This window comes from Muscardinus avellanarius, assembly GCF_963383645.1.
Source record: "Muscardinus avellanarius genome assembly, chromosome: 19".
Lineage (NCBI taxonomy): Eukaryota > Metazoa > Chordata > Mammalia > Rodentia > Gliridae > Muscardinus > Muscardinus avellanarius.
The window spans coordinates 13028865-13050482 of record NC_137805.1 but is presented as its reverse complement, the minus strand read 5'-3'; positions in this window follow the sequence as shown (position 1 = coordinate 13050482).

Genomic DNA, 21618 nt, shown 5'->3' with positions numbered 1-21618 from the left:
TCTCTGAGAGCTGTGTTTATGGAGAGCCCACATCTTAAAGTGAGGAACAGAAGACAACAGAATTTCAGACCTGGAAGCTGTACTCGCTTCCCAGTTGCGTCTATGCCAGAGCCGCCCATGCAGAGGGGATGTGTCTCCGCCCTGCTCAGGTGCTGGGTCTCCCTCTGTCCCCATCCCTAGACCCTGCCCCCACCATAAGATCCCACGGGCATCCTGTAAGTGTAGTAACAGACATCTCCTTGGACTTGAGATGTCAAAGAGGAAGGCGATTACCCTGAAGCCACAGAGCTGCTCTTGAATGAATGAATAAGAATGGAGGGCCTGTCTTTTTACCTCATTCCAGTTTTAGGCCCACCAGATGTGAGAACAACACTCTAAGGTCCTTAGTAATATTTTTCATTCTGTTCCAAACAAACAGATCCTGCTTGTAATTTTGCTCGGGGGTGGGGGGAAACGTCTTCCTAAACTAAGGTCTAAATCATTTTTTCTTTCTTTCTGAATATAGCTGGCTGGTGTTTTTGATATTTTATAGTCTAACTTTTCTTCTGGTTCGTGTTCTCTAAGCTCTGCGCTTCTTGGTGTACACAAGAGTCATCTGAGGATCTGGGGAAGTGCAGGTTCTGATTCAGTAGGTGCGGGCGGGGGCCTGAAGCTCTGCGTGTCTAAGGAGCGAGCAAGGGAGCGCTGAGGTGAGGTCATGGCTGCTGGTCCTCCCTGAGAAGCCTCGCGGGAGGTAACGTGGGTACCTTTCTCCGCCCAGATGTGGAGCTGCTTCTGCCATCATGGGGCTCTATAGCTAGCCAGTCCTGAATGCCACGCTTCATGGAGGCATACTATTATTTTAATATTATTTATATTTTATAATATTTTAATATTATTTAATATTTCTTGGAATGTTTGCTCTTTATTTTTTATTTTTTTGTGGTCCTGGGACTTGAACCCAGGGGCATTCTACCTATGAGCTCTGTCCCTCAGAGTAACTTTATTTTTTATTTGGAAAAAGGGTCTCGGTAAATTGCTAAAAGCCTGGCTACGATTCCCCAAGTACTAAATGTTTACCCTTTTCCCAATCCGCCCACATCTATTTTGGGGCCACATGCTACATCTAAGTGATCGCGTGTGATGACCTGAAAAACTTTCTTAGGAGTCTGACATCAGGGGTCAAGTCAAGGGTCAGCACTGATGTGCTGGGCGACCACGTCACACGGCTAAGCTCTGTGATCGTCAGTTCGCCCTTGAGTTGAAAGAGAACAAACTCTACCCACACGATGGTAGCAGTGAGATCTTGGTGTGTAGCAGGTTGACCCATACATGGAAGTAATTGCTAATCACTCTGTGGTCATGTCATCTTTCTAAAGTCTTAGCAACCACACGGGCCTGGCTTCTGGCCCTGACACCTCTCCTAAGATAACTTAAGCCCAGAAGTCCCTTTTGCCTCGGGTGCTGTTCACTCCACCAATCTGGAACTTAATTTTGACATGTGGACAAGGGTCGGCCGTGGATCCAAGCTTGCCCGACTTGGAAAAAGTGGGTAGAATACCTTAGCGTCTCAGTGCATTCCCATTCATTTAGCAATCACTACTGCTTGGCTACTTTAAAAACAAACAAACCTGCTATGGTGGCTTGTTTCTTTAGTCCCAGCTGCTCGGGAGGCTGAGGCTGGAGTTCAAGCCAGCCTGGGCAGCAGAGTTAGATTTCATTTCAAAACAAACACCAACCAACTCTGGCCACTCCTAGGATTGCGTATTTATGAGGATATCCAGTAACTTGGAACACCGCAGTGCCACGTTTCTTACTTACAAAGAAAATGATTATTTATTGATTGATAACTTAGTCACTACCATTTTTTTGTTTTGTTTTGTTTTGCAGTGTTGGGTTGGAACCCAAGGGCATTCTACCTCAGAGCTACACCTCCAGCCCTAGTTTCTATTCTTTATTTGGAAACAGGGTCTCACTAAGTTCCAAAGGGCCTCACTAAGTAGCTGAGGCTGCCTGTGAACCTGGATCCTCCTGTCTCAGGCTCCCAAGTACTGGGATTACAAGCGTGCGCCACCGCGCCCGGCTTTTGCTACCAGTTTAGTTTGGTGATCTGAAAAGCTTGCTGCAAGACATTTCTGATAGATGTCACCTGGCCGGCTAACTCTGCTTAACTAATTAGTAATGGTTGTCTGAAGTATGGTGTTAGAGTGTCAAGAATGATTCTAAGGCTGCTCTGTCTGCTTCTGTCAGTTGGCAATGGCCACCATGGGATGGCCAAGCCCTGCTTTAAACCAGAGATTTTTTTTTTCTCTTGGGGGGAGGGGAGGAGACCATTATATTCCTCTTTCCTTACCTTCCCAACTTAATCTTATATTACAAGATATTGGTAGAAATTTCTACTTCCTCGATCAGTTTTGCAAACATTGTGTTCCTGACCTGAAGTTGAATTCTCAATTCAGCATGGAATCCCAGGAGAATTAGAACTGATTGTCACCTCCACATTCAGAACCACACGTCACTCATTCATCCACTGAGCGCCTACCCGATGCCAGACAAGCCCTACTGTAGGGCTTGTTCCCAGTTTTCACAGTTCTCCGATAAGTTCCCAGAGTTTTTATGGCAGAGGGGGAAATACGGTTGCCTTTCTAAGAACCAATTGTTATAACAGCCGCAGACACCTTTTTCTCACCACCACAGGAGGAGAGAGAACAGGCTAGGCCTGTAAAGGTGAACTAAGTCCCCAGAAGTAAATGTGCTTGGGCTGGCTGCTGTTGGCCCCATGGGCATGACAGACACTGCCACCAAGGCGAGGACCGCCTGGATGCAGGATGGTTGGACACGTCCATCGCACCTGTTGTTTTGTCTCTTTCCTAACATACAAACTCTTCATCTTGCAGATAACCTATTAGAAGAAATACTAAAGAGCGGGTGCGTTTCTGAACACCTTCAGTAGTCTTAGCAGTCATTTAACCCTGAGGGTTTATTATTTTTTATTTCCGCACCGTCATCTTTGGGATCTATAAACATCAGCTCCCCCCATTCCCTTTTTTCTTTGCCTTCAGGTACTAATAATTATCTTCTGTAATCTTCCTGAAAATTCCCCAGGCCCGTGAGCCTCTGCTTCAGCCTGAATCTAGACTGTCCCCCAAGGGCTGTGTTAAATGCTCCTTCCTTAGCCAGTGGCACCAACTTTATGATTTGGGCCTAGAGGGCATCCAGTCCTTGGGGCGTGGCCTTGGAGGGAATTGTGAGACCTTGGTCTCCTTCTTTCTCTCATCCTGGCATTAGATGGGCAGCTTTGCTCTGCCAGGCAAAAGTGTTCTGCCTGCCACAGACCCAAAAACAAACCTCCAAAGCTGTGAGTCAAACAAACCTTTTGTCTTTATAAAGCTGACCCTCTTGGATATTTGATCTAGTCATTAAAAACTGACTAATAAAGGCATGGCCAATCTTCTCTCTGAACGAGGCCTCATACCCAATGGTCGGCTCCCCTTTCCCTCACTACTTTATCTTCTCAATTCCGTAAAGAACCATTCCCATGCACACTTTAAGTTAGCCTAATTAAGACTTAACTGAGGGGATGGGAGGAGGGAAGAGGGAAATCCTCTAATATACATGATGAACATTAACAAACATGTCCATGTCAATCACTAAGCCAAACATGAGAAGGAGGGAATGGGGTGGGGATGGGTAAGGGCTGATTAAGAGATGTGTGCATGTATGCCTCTACCATCTTGTACCCCATTAAGATGTATAACTACAATCCATCCATTAACAATTTTTTTAAAAAGACGACCCCTTATGCACTAGATCAGTCCAGCAGCCCACCACCCACTCGTCACGTTCCCAGACCCCGGCACGCTGGCCAAGCATGGGCTGCTCTCTGCTTGGCTGGAACGTGCTTCCTCACCTGCAAACTCACACTTTCGCCTAGAGAATTCCTTCTCTTTCTTCAGACATCTGTTCAACTACTTCCCCAAGAAAGCCTTCTTGGACCTACGTGGAGCCTTCCTGTTGAATGGTCTCAGGCACTGTCCACTGTACACTCTTAGGTGATGGGTGATATCTGAGTCTTCACTCGGTCAGATCCAATTCCTCATTGGTTTGGCTTGTCTCAAGTTTTTCTCCCAATGGAATTCCCAGCATCCATCTCTTTAAGTGGCACTTAGAAGGTTTGCAAAAACTTTTGCATGCGATATAAATGCAATCCTATGTACCAATAATTATTAAGTTCTTTGCAATCCTACGTACCAATAATTATTAAGCTCTTTCTCCCACAACAGGGTATGGTAAAATTGTGATACTAACTACCTTAATATTATTATTTCTAAATATTTTTCTGTGAGTCCTATAATGACTTTATTTTTATTATCAGGAAAAAAAATAACATTGTGAAGAAAACTCTTTAAACCATGCAGGGCCTATTGGGATAGCAACCATGAATTATAATCACAAAATATTCTTTCTCTTTCATTAAAGTTCCTCCGGCAAGACCTTTGCTTGGCACTAGCTCATTGGACATTAATGTAAGAGAGAGCAGTTTGTAACTGAGAACAATAAAGTTCCACCTTTCCAATTTTCACATAAGTTTTCTCAGGCTGTCCCTCCCCATGATTTGTTTGGAGTTGTGGAACTGTGACTGGCTATCGGCTCCGGCGGGCTCAGGGGAATCCCTCTGATGAGCAGTTCAAGGTACCTGTGCACCCCTCCCACCCATCCCGTTCGGTGCTGGCGGGCTGTGAAAGCCGGCTGGATGGTAAGCCCCATCTTTCAGCACCTGCCTGTGGGCACGGCGATCCCTAGGGATCTTCCCACTGAGACTGCAGGTGCCTGCTGTAAAGGCAGACACCCTTGGATGGGCGTACCCGTCTCTGCAGTCCAAACCAGACTCAGCTTTCAAGAGCAATTGCGTTCCCCAGACTTGAGACTTCTATAAAGAGATGAGCCGTATCTCACTCACCCATTTGGCTGGGAATGCCTCCCAAAAGAAAGGGCTTTCTAGTAACATAGGAATGTCTTGAAGTTCGCTGTAGTGACACCTCTGCTCGGTGCGTCACGATGATAGCGGGTGCTGGGTGATTTTTCAAGGACTCTCAAAGGCCACTTTGGTTGAAACCGAAAGCTCTTCACCTGAACCCGTGCAGGTGTCTAACAGGTGACTGCTTTGCCATCAGGGGCCAAAACCTCCACCTCCCACAAGCAGCCATGAAGACTGATGTGAGGCCGCTGGTCACTTCGCCTCCGACCACCTTTCTCCTTCCTTAAACCACACGACTTCTTTAACCCATAAATATCCCTAAACCTAGCCGGGCGTGGTGGTGCACGCTTGTAATTCCCGCGCTTGGGAGGCAGAGACAGGAGGATCGCGCAGGTTCGAAGCCAGCCGCGCGCGCTGGCTTAGGAGACCCTGTTTCCAAATAAAAATGTAAAAATAGGTCTGGGAGTGTAGCCCGGAGGTAGAAGGGCTTCCAGGAACCCCAGTACCACCAAAAAAAAAAAAAATATATATATATATATATATATATCCCTAAACCTTATCCTCAGAGACTTGCTTTCCTGCCTATGTGCTCAGCTACCTTCTGAATACATTCTGTTTCTTTTGCAAAACTTGCTGTTTTGCTGAGCATGGTGTCGGATGCTTGTAATCCCCACGCTTGGGAGGCAGAGACAAGAGGATCACGCAGATTCAAAGCCAGCTGCGCTAGCGTAAGAGACCCTGTTTCCAAATAAAAATAGAAAATAGGTCTGGGAATGTATCACGGAGGTAGAAGGGCTTCCAGGAACCCCAGTACCACAAAAAACAAAAACAAAAACAAAAAACCTGCTGTTTCAGCATTTGTATACTGAGCAGCGGTCAAAGCTGGCCTGGTTTGGAAACACTTACCTGTGACGGTAAGCACTTTTATTTTTTGGCGAGGCTGGGGCTCAGACCCAGAATCTTGCACATGCTAGACACGCACTCTGCCACGGAGCTACACCCCAACCCAAACAGACGCTCTTGATTGTTTTCTCCTGGGAGAGGAGCGTTATTATTTACTACCTGCACCCTAGACTGTAGCTTAGGCAATAGGTGGCATATGATGCTTCCATTTGAGAAACTAGACTTGGCCCAAGAGCACATGGGCAGGAAAGCAAAGGAGTGGAGAGAAGCCGGAGCCGAAAACCAGCGTGGTCACAGCTGTGGGAACCCGCGAGCAGGGCAGGGCTGCGCTCCAGGAGCATGATGGGAACGAAGCAGGAGGGAGGAGCAGATCTGCAGCCAAGGAGCCCCGAGGTTCACTTTCAGGATCACAGGACAAGTGCTATGGTGGGCGCCCTAAATCCTATGGGAACGGGGAAGGGACTGGGCTGAGACCAGCCGGGCCCAGTGTGGACCCAGTGGCCTCCTCTGTGGATATTAAGAACTTGCAGGGGCAGAGAGACCACGACACTTTTTCCTTGAAAAGCCACCCAGATCTTGTTTCCCCTCTGACAGCCATCCCCCCAGTTTATCCCCAGTCCTCCAGGGGGTCATCAGTCACTCAGTGCTGCAGTGATTCTGCATAGCAAACAGCCCCTGATTGGGGGCATCCCATGTAAGCGCTTTTGCGCATGCTCTGGGGTCAGCCAGGGTCATTTTACCTCTGAGCTACACCTCCAGCCCATTTTATTTTTCAAAACAGGGTCTCGCTAGGTTGCTGAGAGTCTAAGTTGCTGAGGCTGGCCTCAAACCTGCGGTCCTCTTCTTGTCTTAGCCTCCCAAGTACTGGAATCATAGGTGTGCAGCACCTTGATTTAAAGAGGTTTGAATGGCTCTCTCTTCCGCAGATTTAGTTGCCTCCTCTCCTTTCCTTATACAAGTCTCTGCCATTTTGAAATACTCTACAAGCCAGGCGCGGCGGCACAAGCCTGTAATCCCACGGCTGGGGAGGCTGTGATGGAAAAGTCCCGGCATCCTTCTTCAAGGACCAGGTATAGTTTCCTCCTTAGGAAATGACCAGATGCACAGAAAGGAGTCTTCGAAGATGGGTGTTCTAGTGCAGCATCTGTTTCCTTGCAAGGCCCTGCACGTGTCTGTGTGCCCCAAGCGGTCCCGGGTGGCAGCAGCAGGCCATCACGATTGCGCGCTCTCCCCAGCGGTCACTCAAGTCGAACCGGCTCATCCTGACTTCCGTGCCCGGCTCCCCTCTCTGGACCACTCGTACAGTGCGCTGACATTTTGATTTTGCTGCTCGCTGCTTCTCAGACTTTCTTGACTCCCCCCGCCGTGGGGCAGGAGCGGCGATGTTTCACCGCTTCTGCAGCCGGAGCAGGAGGCCGGGCGGCTTTGCCCGTGTCCTTTGTGTCATGACTGTACCACGATTGCTTTCTTTCTGGCTTTTGGCCTGAATAATCACCCAAGAAGTGGCAGAAAGGAACCAAGGGGAATGAATTAAACGCCTCCCAAAGACAAGCAAGGTCTCCACCAGTGCATTTGTTCACCTCCTGCTCAAGCTGTCCATCTCCGCCAGGGGATGCCGGCCCCAGCCTTGCCCTGGGAGGAACTGCCGTCCAAATTGGCAGAGCAAAGGGAGCCGTTGCTTCCTGGAAATGGCTTGGCAGGATGCTCGGATGTTCCCATGCTGCCCTTGGAGCGGGGCGGCCAAGGTGCAGCAGGGCCGAGTGGGTACAGCCTGCCAGAGGCCGCGGAGGGCAGAGGGAGCCCAGAGCAAGGAGGCTGGGGGCAGGTCCTCCTGGGCACCGCCTTTGCAGAGTGAACCTAAGAAGTACCTGGCTCTTCAATGCTTGCAACGGGATACAGAAGGCCCTTGTTTTAGCAGGTCTACTAAGAATCAAAATGTAAATTCCCATCAGGGATCTGATAACAAAATTCTCTATTAAAATATGTGCTTGGGACTCAGCCATAGAGACGAGGCGACCATTGTGGTCGCCTTGATCCCAAAAGGGAATCAGGTCAAGAATGACTCACTGGAGATCACCGTCCCTCAAACGTTTTGTGATGATGGAGATGGTCTGTATCTGCACTACCCCATATGGTAGCCCCTGGCCATGCCTGACTTGGTCACATCAGTCACTTAAAATGTGGCTGATGTGACCAAGGAGCTGAATCATTAACATTTTAAATTTCTCAGCTCACTTAAATATGAGCCAGGTGTGATGGCACCCACCTTGTAATCCCAGGACTTGGGAGGCTGAGACCGGAGGATCGCAAGTTCAAGGACAGCCTCGAGATTCTCAGCAACCTAGTGAGATCCTGTTTCAAAAGAGAAGCATAAAAAGAGCTGTGGGGGGGGTATCTCAGAGGTAGAATGCCCCTGGATTCAATCCCAGGACCATAAAAAATACATAAATAGAAATCAGATAGTGAATTTAAATAGTCACAGGGGTCCAGAGCTGGGCTTTCTCCCCCGAATGGCCCCTGTTCTGTTATATTCAGTAGTGTTTCCTGTGTCTGCAAAGTGTTCGGCTGTGCCCACCCCCACCCCCGCCATGGCAGAGGCTGGGGAACGCAAGCTCCATGGGACAGTTGTCACTTAGGAGGCAGCCAGCTGGAGGGCCAGACCTCAGCATGGGAAAATGGGGGACAAAGCCTGTGGCTTCCTGAAGGCCAGGGTAGTTGAGCTCATAGGCCAGCAGGAAAAGAGAAGCTGATTAGAGATTGCTCGCTTTTTAGTCTGCCCTTATTGGAATGTGGCCTTCATGGACAGAAAAATGAGCTGGCCTTCTGAGGAAAGAGGAAGGCGGCATTCATAAACACATGACCCTCGCAGGCAGAGGAGAGGAGAGGAGACATCAAGGGCACCTGGCGATTAGAGATGCCAGGCTAGGCTTCCCAGAGCCCAACCAGCCGGGTCAGAAAAGCCGTTCTCTCCCATGACTTCCGCCTCTGGGGAAATGACCCCCTCGCTTCAAGACGGTTCTTGTGCAAATATGCAGAGTGTGCTTTTGATTAAGTATCAAAACAAAGCAGTGGGGTTGCCGGAAAGACTTGGCCGCTGCCTGCGGTGACTGCTCGGGTTCCTGGGCGTGTGTACCCACTGGGGCCAGACGCTCCGCGTGAAGGCATTACTGGATGAGGGGTGGCAGAGGCCATTCCTGTCACTCATCAAATAGTTGATGAGGGTGCTGGCACGTGACCAGGACTCTCAGATGGTCCCCAACTTACATCTTTCCAACTTCTCCAGTGCCCTGCAGAGGAGTCTGTTTGAGGTTGTATTTGAGTGACAGCTGGTGGCCTGGGGCGGAGGGAGGAAGCCTGTGATGGTGGCTGTGGGGCCAGGACTCAAGGCAGACACAGGTGTGGAGAGTTTCTCAGAGCCTTATTCATTCCTTCAGACCAGTGCTGGCTTCACTGTGGCCCCAAGAAGTGCCTGACTGCCACATCCTGGCAATCCCAAACCACTCACAGACTTCTTTAAGCAGTTTTATTTCTTGTTTAAACAGACCAGTATTTTATTTCTAAACAGTTCCCTGACTTCAGCGTATGGGGAGAGGAGTTGATATGACATTGGCCATCCATTTGGGAAAAGAAAAAAATGTGCTGGAGTCCCGCTTTCCGTTGCTGGGGTCCTGCTGCAGCGTGAGGGGTGGGGCCGTCCACACGAGGCCACGGCCGCTCGGGCAGCAGTGGTCAAGGTTAGGGGTTCTCAGAGCGGCCCTCATCTTCCATATGAGGAGAAGGACTCACATAACTCATTGAAAGCTGTTAGTGATTGGATTCAGTTAAAAAATTTGTACACTGTGCGATTATAAAATGCTATGTCAGTTTGTAATGCTAAAAGCCCACTGTAGACATTGCTGTCTATGCATATTTGAGAACCAGCAAAGATGAGCAGACTGCACCTCAAAAGTACCTAGTCTTTCATTTTAATGTTGTGTTAACATTGTTTGCTAAATTAAAGACAGACAATTATGCTTAGTTACTCTACTCTACTTTCCCAAGGAAGTTAACTGGCATTTTTAAATAACTTTAAACAAAACATAGTTCTTTTTTTTTTTTTACAAGATTTTCTCCCAATGGCTCTTGAATAATAATCAATTTGGAAGGCAATATGAGTTATCCCAGAACAATTTTAATTGTTCTTAGAGTACAATAAAAATTACAGGATAGGGTATATTTATACAATTAAGCTCAAGAGAGCACTAATTTTTTCTGTAGTTTTAGAAAATATATATTTTAGTCAGATTTAAAATTTTAAGAGTGTAAATATATTTTGCTATTACTGTATGTGTATGTGACTGCTTACGCACTTTGCCAGGGAATTAGGCTATTTTAGAATGGTCACTATGCAGTCAAAAGAAATGTGCCTTTATGTCATTCTAAGAAAAAGTGTTTGCAGTCATAAATTACCACAAATGCGCAAATTAAAGTTTAAATAGATTAAAATTGTAAGCTGGGCATGGTGGCACACGCTTGTAATCCCAGCATTTGGGAGGCTGAGACAGGAGGATCGCAGTTCGCAGCCAGCCTCAGCTACTTAGTGAGGCCCTTTGCAACTCAGTGAGACTTTTTCAAAATAAAAAATAAAAAACAGGACTGGGGGTGAAGCTCAGAGATAGAATGCCCCTGGGTTCCATCCCCAGTACTGCAAAAAAAAAAAAAAAAAATTGTAAAAAAAAAAAAAAAAAAGAAGAAAACTGTTAAACTTGTGGTTTATTTATGACTGATTACAGGAATCGGATTAAAATCAGCCAGAGGGAGCAGCTCCCCGGATGGACTCCAGGGGTACCAACGCGGCTTCCGCTGTCCTCTGCCTGTGGAGTTGGGGAGCTCGGCTTCCCCGGCATCTGTGTGTGCCAGTCATCACAGAGGCCTGTCAGCCAGGGAGGCTCGCCTGAGCTTTGGGTTCAGAGCTTTCTTATTGGGGTTCCGTTACATACTTAGGATGGATTCCCCATGTGATTGATGGCAGTCTCCAGGGCCATCGATAATTGTGGTAGGACAGGATGGGTTTCGTGAAGGATCCAGACTGTTCCCAGTGCGAGTGGGGCATGGGAAATACAACCCAGAACCAGCAGGGTGCCTGGCGTCCCTGAAGGAAAAGAATTGCAGCATTCACCCATCAGAGACGTAGAGGTGTACTTAGGAAAGCAAGGGGTGCAAATTTTTCAAAAGTGAGGGGGATGCCTTTTGGGGTTCAAGGCTCTTCTTTTATGGAGCCCTTCATGAGGATGAGCAGAAGGGGGCATGTGCCCATGACATTAGCCTGGACTTCAGTCATCTTCCAGGCCCTCACAGGCCTCCGTGTCTTGTCTGTAAGTGCCCATTTGTTTGAACTGTTCACGGATGGCCAGCAGTGCTCCAGGAGGTTGCTCTGTCCTTTAGACTGTTCACAGTAAGATGGCTAACAGCGCCCAAGATTACCCTTTGTGTGACCTCTGTTGTCTGGTCAACAGCGACTCCAACAGTGCTTAGATAAACAAGTAAAGACTCAGGAATTCCCCAGGAACTTTGGGGGTAGCAGGCCTGGCTGAGTAGGGGTGTTGCAGAATTTTGCTGCAGGCTTCCATATTAAAGTCACATTTTCCTTGTTTTTCCTTTCTGCCTCCTCTCTACCTATTCCTTTTATTTCTTCTCTCCTAACTCAATATTGCATGACCCAGAGCCCCACCCTAGCTCACACGGTTGGTCTTTCTGGTGTGGTCAGATCCTGCTTTAAGATACAGTCTACCCCTACCATCAATCATAGACTATCCAGTGTGACCCAAGGCTCCCGAGCAAAATAAGATAACTTCTTTCAGGAATAACATTTTTAAGGGCTTAAGAATTAACTCTCAGAATCCAATGTCAAACGATAGATTTCTTTGAGGTCAAGGTTAAGTATTTTACTTTACACTCAAACATAACAAGGAATTTGAGGTGCTTGAAAACACCAATACAGCCAGGCGTGGTGGCGCACGCTTGTCATCCCCGCGCTTGGGAGGTGGTGACCGGAGGATCGCGCAGGTTCGAAGTCAGCCGAGCTGGCTTAAAGAGACCCTGTTTCGCCGGACGTGGTGGCGCACGCTTGTCATCCCCGCGCTTGGGAGGCAGAGACAGGAGGATCGCGCAGGTTCGAAGCCATCCGCACGCGCTGGTTTAGGAGACCCTGTTTCCAAATAGAAATGTAAAAATAGGTCTGGGAGTGTAGCCCGGAGGTAGAAGGACTTCCAGGAACCCCAGTACCACCAAAAATTAATAAATAAATAAAAAGAGACCCTGTTTCCAAATTTTAAAAAGTATAAAAAATAGATCTGGGAGTGTAGCCCAGAGGTAGAAGGGCTTCCAGGAGCCCCAGTACCACCAAAAAAAAAAAAAAAAAAAAAAAGAAAGAAAGAAAAGAAAAGAAAGAAAGCCCCAATACATGGCAAGTTAAAGAACCAGAACAAAGTATGAATGAAAGTTTTATAATCCTAGGCTGTAGATGTCTGTCTAAACATATCATTAGGCCTACAAATCATAAAGAAAAAAGATTAAGTGCATAAAAATGTGAAAATTTTTTTAAATTTTTTTTATTGGTGCATTATATTCATACAACTTATTGGGGTAAAAAACTTGTGTGTACAAACATGTACTCATCGCTGATTTAACCCCTACCCAAATACCACCCCATTCCCTCCCTGTCTCTCCCTCCCTTGCTTGGCTTAGTGATTGACTTCGATATGTTTAAGTACATTGTGAGCTTTAGAGATTTTCCTCTTCCCCCCTCATTTCTCCTCCTTTAGGTTGACTTGTTTGCTCCTCTTTTCTCCCTAACTCTCACATATTAGGGAAAGCATCTGATTTCTTTTTTTTTTTTTTTTTTTTTTTTTGGTGGTACTGGGGTTCCTGGAAGCCCTTCTACCTCCGGGCTACACTCCCAGACCTATTTTTTATACTTTTTTTTTAATTTGGAAACAGGGTCTCCTAAGCCAGCGCGCGCGGCTGGCTTCGAACCTGAGCGATCCTCCTGTCTCTGCCTCCCAAGCGCGGGGATTACAAGCGTGCGCCACCACGCCCAGCTGATTTCTTATTTTTTGTGCCTGACTAATCTCACTTAGCATAATGTCCTCCAGTTCCATCCATTTCCCTGAAAATGATGTAATTGAGTGTTTTTTGATGGCTGAGTAAAATTCCATTGTGTACATATCCCACAGTTTTGTAATCCATTCATCTGTTGATGGACATCTTGGCTGGTTCCATAGTTTGGCTATGGTGAATTGTGCAGCTATGAACATAGATACACATGCATTAGTTTGGTAGTTTGGTTTCTTTTCTTTTGGGTAGATACCCAACAGTGGTATTGCTGGATCAAATGGTAGATTTGTTCCCATTCTTCTGAGGATTCTCCATACTGTTTTCCAAAGTGGTTGCACTAATTTGCAATCCCACCAACAATGTCTTAGAGTTCCCACTTCTCCACATCCTCGCCAGCATCTGTTGTTGTTTGTGTTTTGAATGATGGCCATTCTAGTTGGAGTTAGGTGAAATCTCAGGGTAGTTTTGATTTGCATCTCTCTGATTGCCAGTGATGTTGAGCATTTTTTCATGCATTTATTGGCCATTTGAATTTCTTCTTTTGTGAAGTGTCTATTTAGTTCATTTGCCCATTTTATTATTGGATGCTTTGTTTTCTTAGTGTTGAGTTTCTTGAGTTCTCTGTATATTCTAGATATTAGTCCTCTATCAGTGGTGTAGGTGGCAAAAATCTTCTCCCATTCTGTTGGCTCTCGATTGAGGTTCTTGATAGTTTCCTTTGCTGAACAGAAGCTCTTCAGTTTCATGTAATCCCATGTATTGATTCTCCTTTTAATTTGTTGTGCCTTTGGGGTCTTATTGAGGAAATGTTTGTCTGTGCCTATGTGTTGTAGTGTTGGACCTATGCCCTCTTCAAGGAGCTTCAAAGTCTCTGGTTTAATTTCCAAGTCTTTGATCCATCGTGAGTTGACTTTTGTACAGGGTGAAAAAGTGGGATTAACATCCAATTTTCTGCATATGGTTAACCAGTTTTGCCAACACCATTTGTTGAAGAGGCTATCTTTTTTCCAGTGTATGTTTTTGGCCTCTTTGTCAAAAATCAATTGGCTGAAAGTGTGTGGACTTGTTTCTGGGTCTTCTATTCTGCTCAATTGGTCTATATATCTGTTCTTTTGCCAGTACAAAATGTGAAAATTTTGACCTAAAAAGATGCCACAAACAAAATGAAAAGGTAATCAAAATTAGAAAATACATTTGCATATTTAAGCCTGCGAATCAATACAAAAAGACACACAATCCAGTAGAAACGTGAACACAATCCGCAAGTAACAGAAGAAATGATTATACACTGTGCATGAGCATGTAAATTAGTATGCGCTTTTAGGGGGATGGTTTACTTCAAGTCGTTAAAATGTAAAATTTTAAATGACATTTTATTTCTGGGAATATGGCTTATCGAAATTGTGTGCCAGCTCAGAAGCACGTGGGTGTTTGGTGCTTCTACAGCGCTGTTTGCAACGGAGATAGGAAACACTAATCCTCAAGCCACATAAGCAGATGCTTCGCCGTGCAGTCTATACAAACAGCGGGGACAGCTGCGATGGGCAGATCTGAATAGGAGTCCTCATGGCATTCACTGAATAGGTGGGCTTCCAAGAATATTTATAGCCTGATTTCATTTATATCATATATATCATATATATAAATGAAATATCATATATATCATATATATGTCATATATATATAAATGAAATCTTTGGATAACAGTGTTATCTTTGGATTAACAATGAATGTACACATAGATGTTATACGTATGCACAGGAAAAGCAAAGACATTTGAGGTATTATCCCAAAATGCAAATGCAAGGATTACCTTTCCTGTTTTGTTTTGTACCCTGTGGTCTCATTTGAATTTATTTTGGCGAGCCCATGCGCATGTGTGAATGTTGTGATTAAATACACACCCCCACAGCACACAAGGGTATGTACAGAGATTTTACACTTTATCAGTTAGGTTACCCTGGATCTGCTTCCCAGATCCCCCACTCTGTGTGATTCTGGGTTTGAGTTGTGTCCAGAAGAAATCTGCAGGAGACATGGAGAGCAGAAGAGAACTGGCAGCCTTTATTCTCAGGAAGTCCTCACAGCCCTATGTAGTGATGACGACGAGCAGGTGCTGATGACACTACCTTGTCCTGTGCTCCCTCCTCTAAGTCCCGCTAAACTTCTCAGCTCTGCCTTGCTGACCAACGCTGGGCTGCAACCTCACCAAGATGGCAGTCAGCAGAGGCAGCAGCTTCCACAGACTCCCTCACCAGCCCTCCCGGAGGCTGGGGGAGACTTTCCTCTGATTTCCCAGCTCCCCTTCCTGGACCTTTACTTCCAAGGTTTAGTTTCCCCACGAATCCCTGATCTCATAACACTCGCAGTGGTCCCCCCTTCCTTGATCGGATCCCGACAGAGACACATCCACATATTGCATACATGGGTGTGGAGTGGACTGTGAGAGAATTTCCTGATGGGAAAGTTGGATTCCAATTTTATCCTTTTCCAGATGGGAGAGTTGGATTTTGGTTTTCTCCTTAGAAGCTCTATTTGATACCCTCAGCCCGCTGCCCCCAGGACAACAATGCTCCCCTGTCAACCTGGGCCCCCCAGAGAGCAAAACTCCCCTTCACCTCAATCCTTCCAGCATGGTTCAGCTGGAAACATGAGAAAATGCTAACCCCTAAGGGAAAGAAACGGAACACGCATAGATCAAAACAAGACAGATTCCCGAGCAGGCTGGGATTGCACCAGGGCTAACTACACTGGGGCATCCATCTTGGGTTGGGTGGGGTTACCTTTAAACCCTTTCCCTAGAGATGCCTTCCTTGGACCCTTAAACCTGCTGACGTCTCAAGGGGTACAGAGGGAGAGGGAGCAGATATTTCAGCCCGGCCTCCCAGGTAATGGGGACTTAACTTACACATAGACTCTCAATTCGTTTTCACAACACAGAAGTCACGGAGCTTCATCTCCACGGCACTGAGCTGGCCATGTGGTCACAGAAGTCCACTCAGATCCAACGGGGGACACCTACTGCCTAATCAGAAGCGTGCTAATATTTCCTTTTAAGAAGTTTGCAAGGACAGGATATATCATGGTGGCCACCTTCAGAAAATGTTCCCCGTCACAGCCATTCACAGGGCTGAGAGCCATCTGATGGGAGAGAGCATCATTTTTCCTTTGTGATCAATTGAGAAAATTATATTTGAATTATGAATCATTAGTTACACCCAGTCTTTCAACTCACCTCATGGGAACTGGAAATCATGGGAACAGGAGGATTGCGGCCCTTGCTCACGCTGATCACGGCCCTCCTGATCGCAGCTCACAGGACCCGACCATTCTCAGGTACATCTGGAAGCAATCAGAATAGAGCAGCATGGCCCTGGGGCCATGAACAGAGGGGCTTTGGTAGGATCAGAAAGCAGAGAGGCCTGGCAAGTCACAGGCCTTTCTCAGTGAGAATTTTTGGAGAATTCTACACACAGCTCCCAACAATTACTTTAGCGTCAATGTGGAGAAGGAGGACTCCTACTATTTGTGAAGCCTCTATGCAGGCACTCCGCTGGGGGTTGTACATTTAGCCCTTTGTTAGCCCTTCCTGGTGGGTGTGATTCCAAGTAGGTGAAAGGTTTCTCACTAAGGAACAAAGGAAGCAGGGGCTGTGTTGTAGTAACCTTCTCAAGATGATGCATCTAATAGGCAGCAGAGATAGTATGTGATTTCAAAAAAAGTGTAGCTTCCTAGCTCTTTCATATTTTCCAAATTTGGAAAAAGCCACTGTCACAACAGAGAGGAAAAAATAAACATGTCGATCTTACATGTAAACAGATGGCGGAGATGCAAGTCAGCCGCCACGGGAGGGGAACTCGTCACCTGCACACGGAGCTTTTGCAGAATTCTGTGTCAATCTAGCGGCCTGTCAAGTAATTAGTGACCTAGGACCACTGGTCACCGAAAACCAGGTGTTACAGCTGCGGTACATCAACCTGTCTACAAACCCTCCTGTGATTCTGTTCCCGTTAAGCAGTGAAAAGAAGAAAACCCCAAGAGAACGCTTCACATTCAAGATGAGCCCAAATCCAGCTCCTCCTCTCCACTCCCAAGATCTTTCAGAAGGTGTGACAGGGAGATGTTTACACCTGTAATCTCAGTGTTTGGAAACCTGAGACAGGAGGATCACAGCTTCAAAGCACCGGCAACTTAGCAAGACCATTTCTTTATTTATTTTTATTGGTGCATTATATTCATACATCATAGTCGGGTAATAAAAAAAAGACTTGTGTAGACATACATGCACACATCACCCAGTCAGCCCCCATTCAGTCCCCACCCCCTCCCTCCCTAACCCTCCCTCCCATGTTTGGCTTAGTGATTGATGTCAATATATTTGTCTAAATACATCATGTGCCTCAGAGAGCTTGTTTCCCACCTCCCCTCCCCTCATTCACTTTTAGTGAAAGCATCTGATTTCTTACTTTTTGACTAATCTCGCTTAGCATAATGTCCTCCAGTTCCATCCATTTCTCTGAAAATGCTGTAATTGTATTTTTTAGGGCTGAATAAAACTCCATTGTGTACATATCCCACAGCTTTGTGATCCATTCATCCATTGATGGACTTCTTGGTTGGTTCCATAGTTTGGCAATGGTGAATTGCGCAGCTATGAACACAGATATGCATGGTTTCGTTTGATAGTTTGGTTTGCTTTCTTTTGGATAGATTCCAAGAAGTGGTATTGCTGAGTCCAATGGGGGATTTGTTCCCATTCTTCTGAGGATCCTTCATACTGTTTTCCAGAGTGGTTGCACTAGTTTGCAATCCCACCAACAATGTTTTAGAGTTTCCACTTCTCCACATCCTCACAAAAATAAAAACAAATACTCCAGTTAAAAAATGGGCAAGCGAACTTAATAGACACTTCACAAAAGAAGAAATTCAAATGGCCAATAAATGTATGAAAAAATGTTCAACATCATTGGCAATCAGAGAGATGCAAATCAAAACTACCTTGAGATTCCACCTAACTCCAACTAGAATGACAATCATTCAAAACACAAATAGCAAGACCATTTTAAAAAAATTCAAAGGGCTGGGGATGTCGCTCAGAAGTAGAATCCTCCTGGGTTCAATCCAGGAGGAGGAGGAAGAGGGGAAGGAAGAGAAGGAGGATTCATGACAGCCTGGTAATGCTCCAGGTGAATTAAATCAGAATCCAGAACCCCTGGAGAGACACCCAAGAATTAATAATTTAAAATTTTTTCCAGATGACTTTAGTTGCAGCCACATTTAAGAACCATTGTTCTGGTTACAATTAGTGCCTGCAGGAGCCCCCAAAAGAGCCTGTGTCCTACAGACTATGTGAGGTACTCACAGAAAACTTCACCATTGCCAGGCGTGGTGGCGCAGGCTTGTAATCCTCGCACTTGGGAGGCGGAGACAGGAGGATCGCGCAGGTTCGAAGCCAGCCGCGCTGGCTTAAGAGACCCTGTTTCCAAATTTTAAAAAGTATTAAATAGGTCTGGGAGTGTAGCCCAGAGTTTGAAGGGCTTCCAGAAACCCCAGTACCACCAAAAAAGAAAAAAAGAAAAAGGAAAAATTCACCATCCTTACATTCCACAGTCTTTCACATTTCCAGCTTTCACTGGGTGTCTGTGTTCCCAGTAAGCAGGAGACCCTACCTCCACACTCTTTGTCCCACACCCAGTACGTCCACCTGAGTCTATTACCTGCATCTCCACTAGAGGGTAGAGTCCATCAGCCAGCATAACCGTGGTGTCCCACTCCAGAAAGATTCCGTTCATATATAACTCAAGGTGAATGGCTCCCCTTGGAGTTATGTGACGTAGTAGTCCTTCATGGGATAAATAAGACATTTTGTCTTATTTATTGCTGTTTTCCAAGTGCCTTGAATAGGACCTAAAACACAGGAGATATTCAATAATGTTTCGCGTGAATTAATAAGTACATGAACATAAGATAGTAACGAGGATTCTCTGGTCTCTGTCCAGCCTTGGACATCAGCTCTCATGTGTATCATCATCACCAACATCCCCATCAGCAGCAGCAGCAGCAGCAGCGTTAGTACGCCTTCATATAGAATTTCCTTTGAAAACAGGCTTCCATGTCAAAAAAATAAATAAAAAATTGAAAACTAGTTCCAGCTTGAGGTGAATGAATGTCCACCTTTCCCCCAAACCCTGCCCATCCTCCACCCCAAAAGGCTTTGGAGATGGATAAGTTTAAAATTTGCTTTGATCACAAAATAGCAAAGGGCTAAAAGGCTAAATACTTACCCTTAAATGCTCTTCTGGATTAAAATGCTTTTCTGGATTAAAAGAGGTTGTGGTAGGAAAGGTTCTAAAATGGAAGGCCATTTATCCAGGCAACTGCCTGAAGAAAAGACCGTAAGTCACTAAGTCCAGGAATTCCCTGCAGTCACTAACTGCCACGTTTCGACTTCTGTAAGCCTGCCTGCCCACTTCTACCCTTTGTTGTACAAAATGAGAGCTGTTGTGGAGCTTGGGGCCAGAGTTTTTCAGGAGCTATCCTAATGTCAGCCCACCAGTGAAATAAACTTCCTCTTTTTCACCCTAATTGAAGTTGGGTCAGTTATTCCAGAGAATATCTGCAACAAGGTCATATATACAGTGCTTATGACAAATAAGTATATAAAAGTATGCCAGATTTGCATCCAGGGAAATGAAAACTTAAACAAGACAGTGTTTACTCATCAGACTAGTAAAAAGTGCTAAAATGAGATATCAGTAAGGCAATGTCAGCCACTGTTAACAGGTAGACCTCAAAATCTCAGACTTAGAAAAGTAGGCGTCATTTTCTCTCTAGCTAAAAGCCAATCAGCAAGAACAAGGAGAGGGCTCTATCCCCTTTGGGGGACTCAGACTGATCCACTCTGGGGGCTGCGCTGCCCCCTACAGGCCTTGGCACCCATCACTAGACCCTCGGACTTCCCCAGAGGAGGGAGTGCACCCAAAGTTTACTAGGCCTAGCTTGCTTGTTCTTTTACCCAGTTTTCTTTGGGGACAACAGTGACATGGCTCCTCTAAAAGCAAGGGAGTCTGGGAAATGCCGTCCCCCACCGGGGGTGCCTGTGGGCAACAACTGTAGACTAGAGAAGCAGAGCCCAGCGCCTCGGCGGAGAGCTGGCCTCCTCTGCCACCGGCAACACCGGGGTGGGCGAGGGTGTGGGTAAGCGGGCTCCCTACACAACTGACAGAGGGCGAGTCCACTACAGGCCTGCGGAGGACCTCGTGGCAGTGAGGGAGGTGGGAGGGTAAGGGGAGACCCGACCAAGGAAACATTGAAACCATCAATACCATTTCAATATTATAACCGGGGAGGACGAGGGAGTGGAGTGGGATGCAGAGGGAAGTGGCCGGGTGCTGTGTGCAAGTGTGTCTCCATCACACAAAACCTCAACGTGGTCTGGTTGCAAGGCACCAATAAAAGTATATTTTAAAATAACTGCACACTAAAAACAAAAACAAACCTAGTCGTCAGGCGTCCCAGCCATTCCACATCTTGGTACCATTCTGAGAAGCCCTAGCAAATGGGCACACAGTGGAATGTTTATTACAACCGAGTTGCAATTGTGAAAATACAACCCAAATGTTTTTATCAAAAGGGGAAAATCCAAATAGACCATGTCTAGCTGTGCTGTGGAATATTATGCAGCAAGGGTATAACTGGGGATTGAATTTTGGGGCTTTCTACCTCCAAGAACACCCCGAACCCTTTTTTTATTTTCTGGTTTTGAAACAGTCTTTCTAGGTTGCTGAGAGCCTTGCTACATTGCTGAGGCTGTCCTCCAGCCTGCCAGCCCTCCAATGACTGGGATTATAGACATCCCACTTGTTTTATGCAGTAGTTTTGAATGAGCCAGATAGATACCTACGGTTGCTTTTAAAAATCTGATTCCTCAAGCCAGGCGTGGTGGCACGCACTTGTAATCCCAGCATTCCGGAGGCTGAGAGAGGAGGATCACGGTTTGCAGACAGCTTCAGCTACTTAGTGAAGCCCTTTGCAACTCAGTGAGACACTCTTTCAAAATAAATAATTTTTAAAAATAGGACTGGGGGTGTAGCTTGGAGGTAGAATGCCCCTGGGTTCCATCCCCAGTACTGAAAAATAAAACTGATTCATCAAAGAAAATAATATGCTTGTAGAAAAATACCAGATGAAGATAAAAATAACATAGTTGATGGCAGTAGTCTCTGAAGGAACTTTTCTTATAATTTCTATAACATGTTCATATTTTCTATACTTTTAAACATTTAAAATGTCTTTTGAGTCTGTAGAACAAAACGCACGACTTAAAAAATCGAAACATTCAAATTACATATGTAAAATGTACAGATTTTAGAGTATTAGAGGAGTCTGGACAAATGAATCGACCCACGCGACCCACCTCCCAAATCAAGATGTAGATCATGTCCGTGAACTTGAACCCCCCCCCCATACGTTTCCATCCATCCCACCCACCCCAGAGCCAACTCTTGCTGTGCCTTTAACACCATACATCAGCGTGGTCTATTCTTGAACTTCCCATTAAGTGGAATCACATGGTTTGCACGTCAGCGTATACTGTGGTCTTGCTTTGGGATTGTAGAATGTCTGGGGTCGACACGTCCTCATCTGTAAATGGCGGTGGTGGA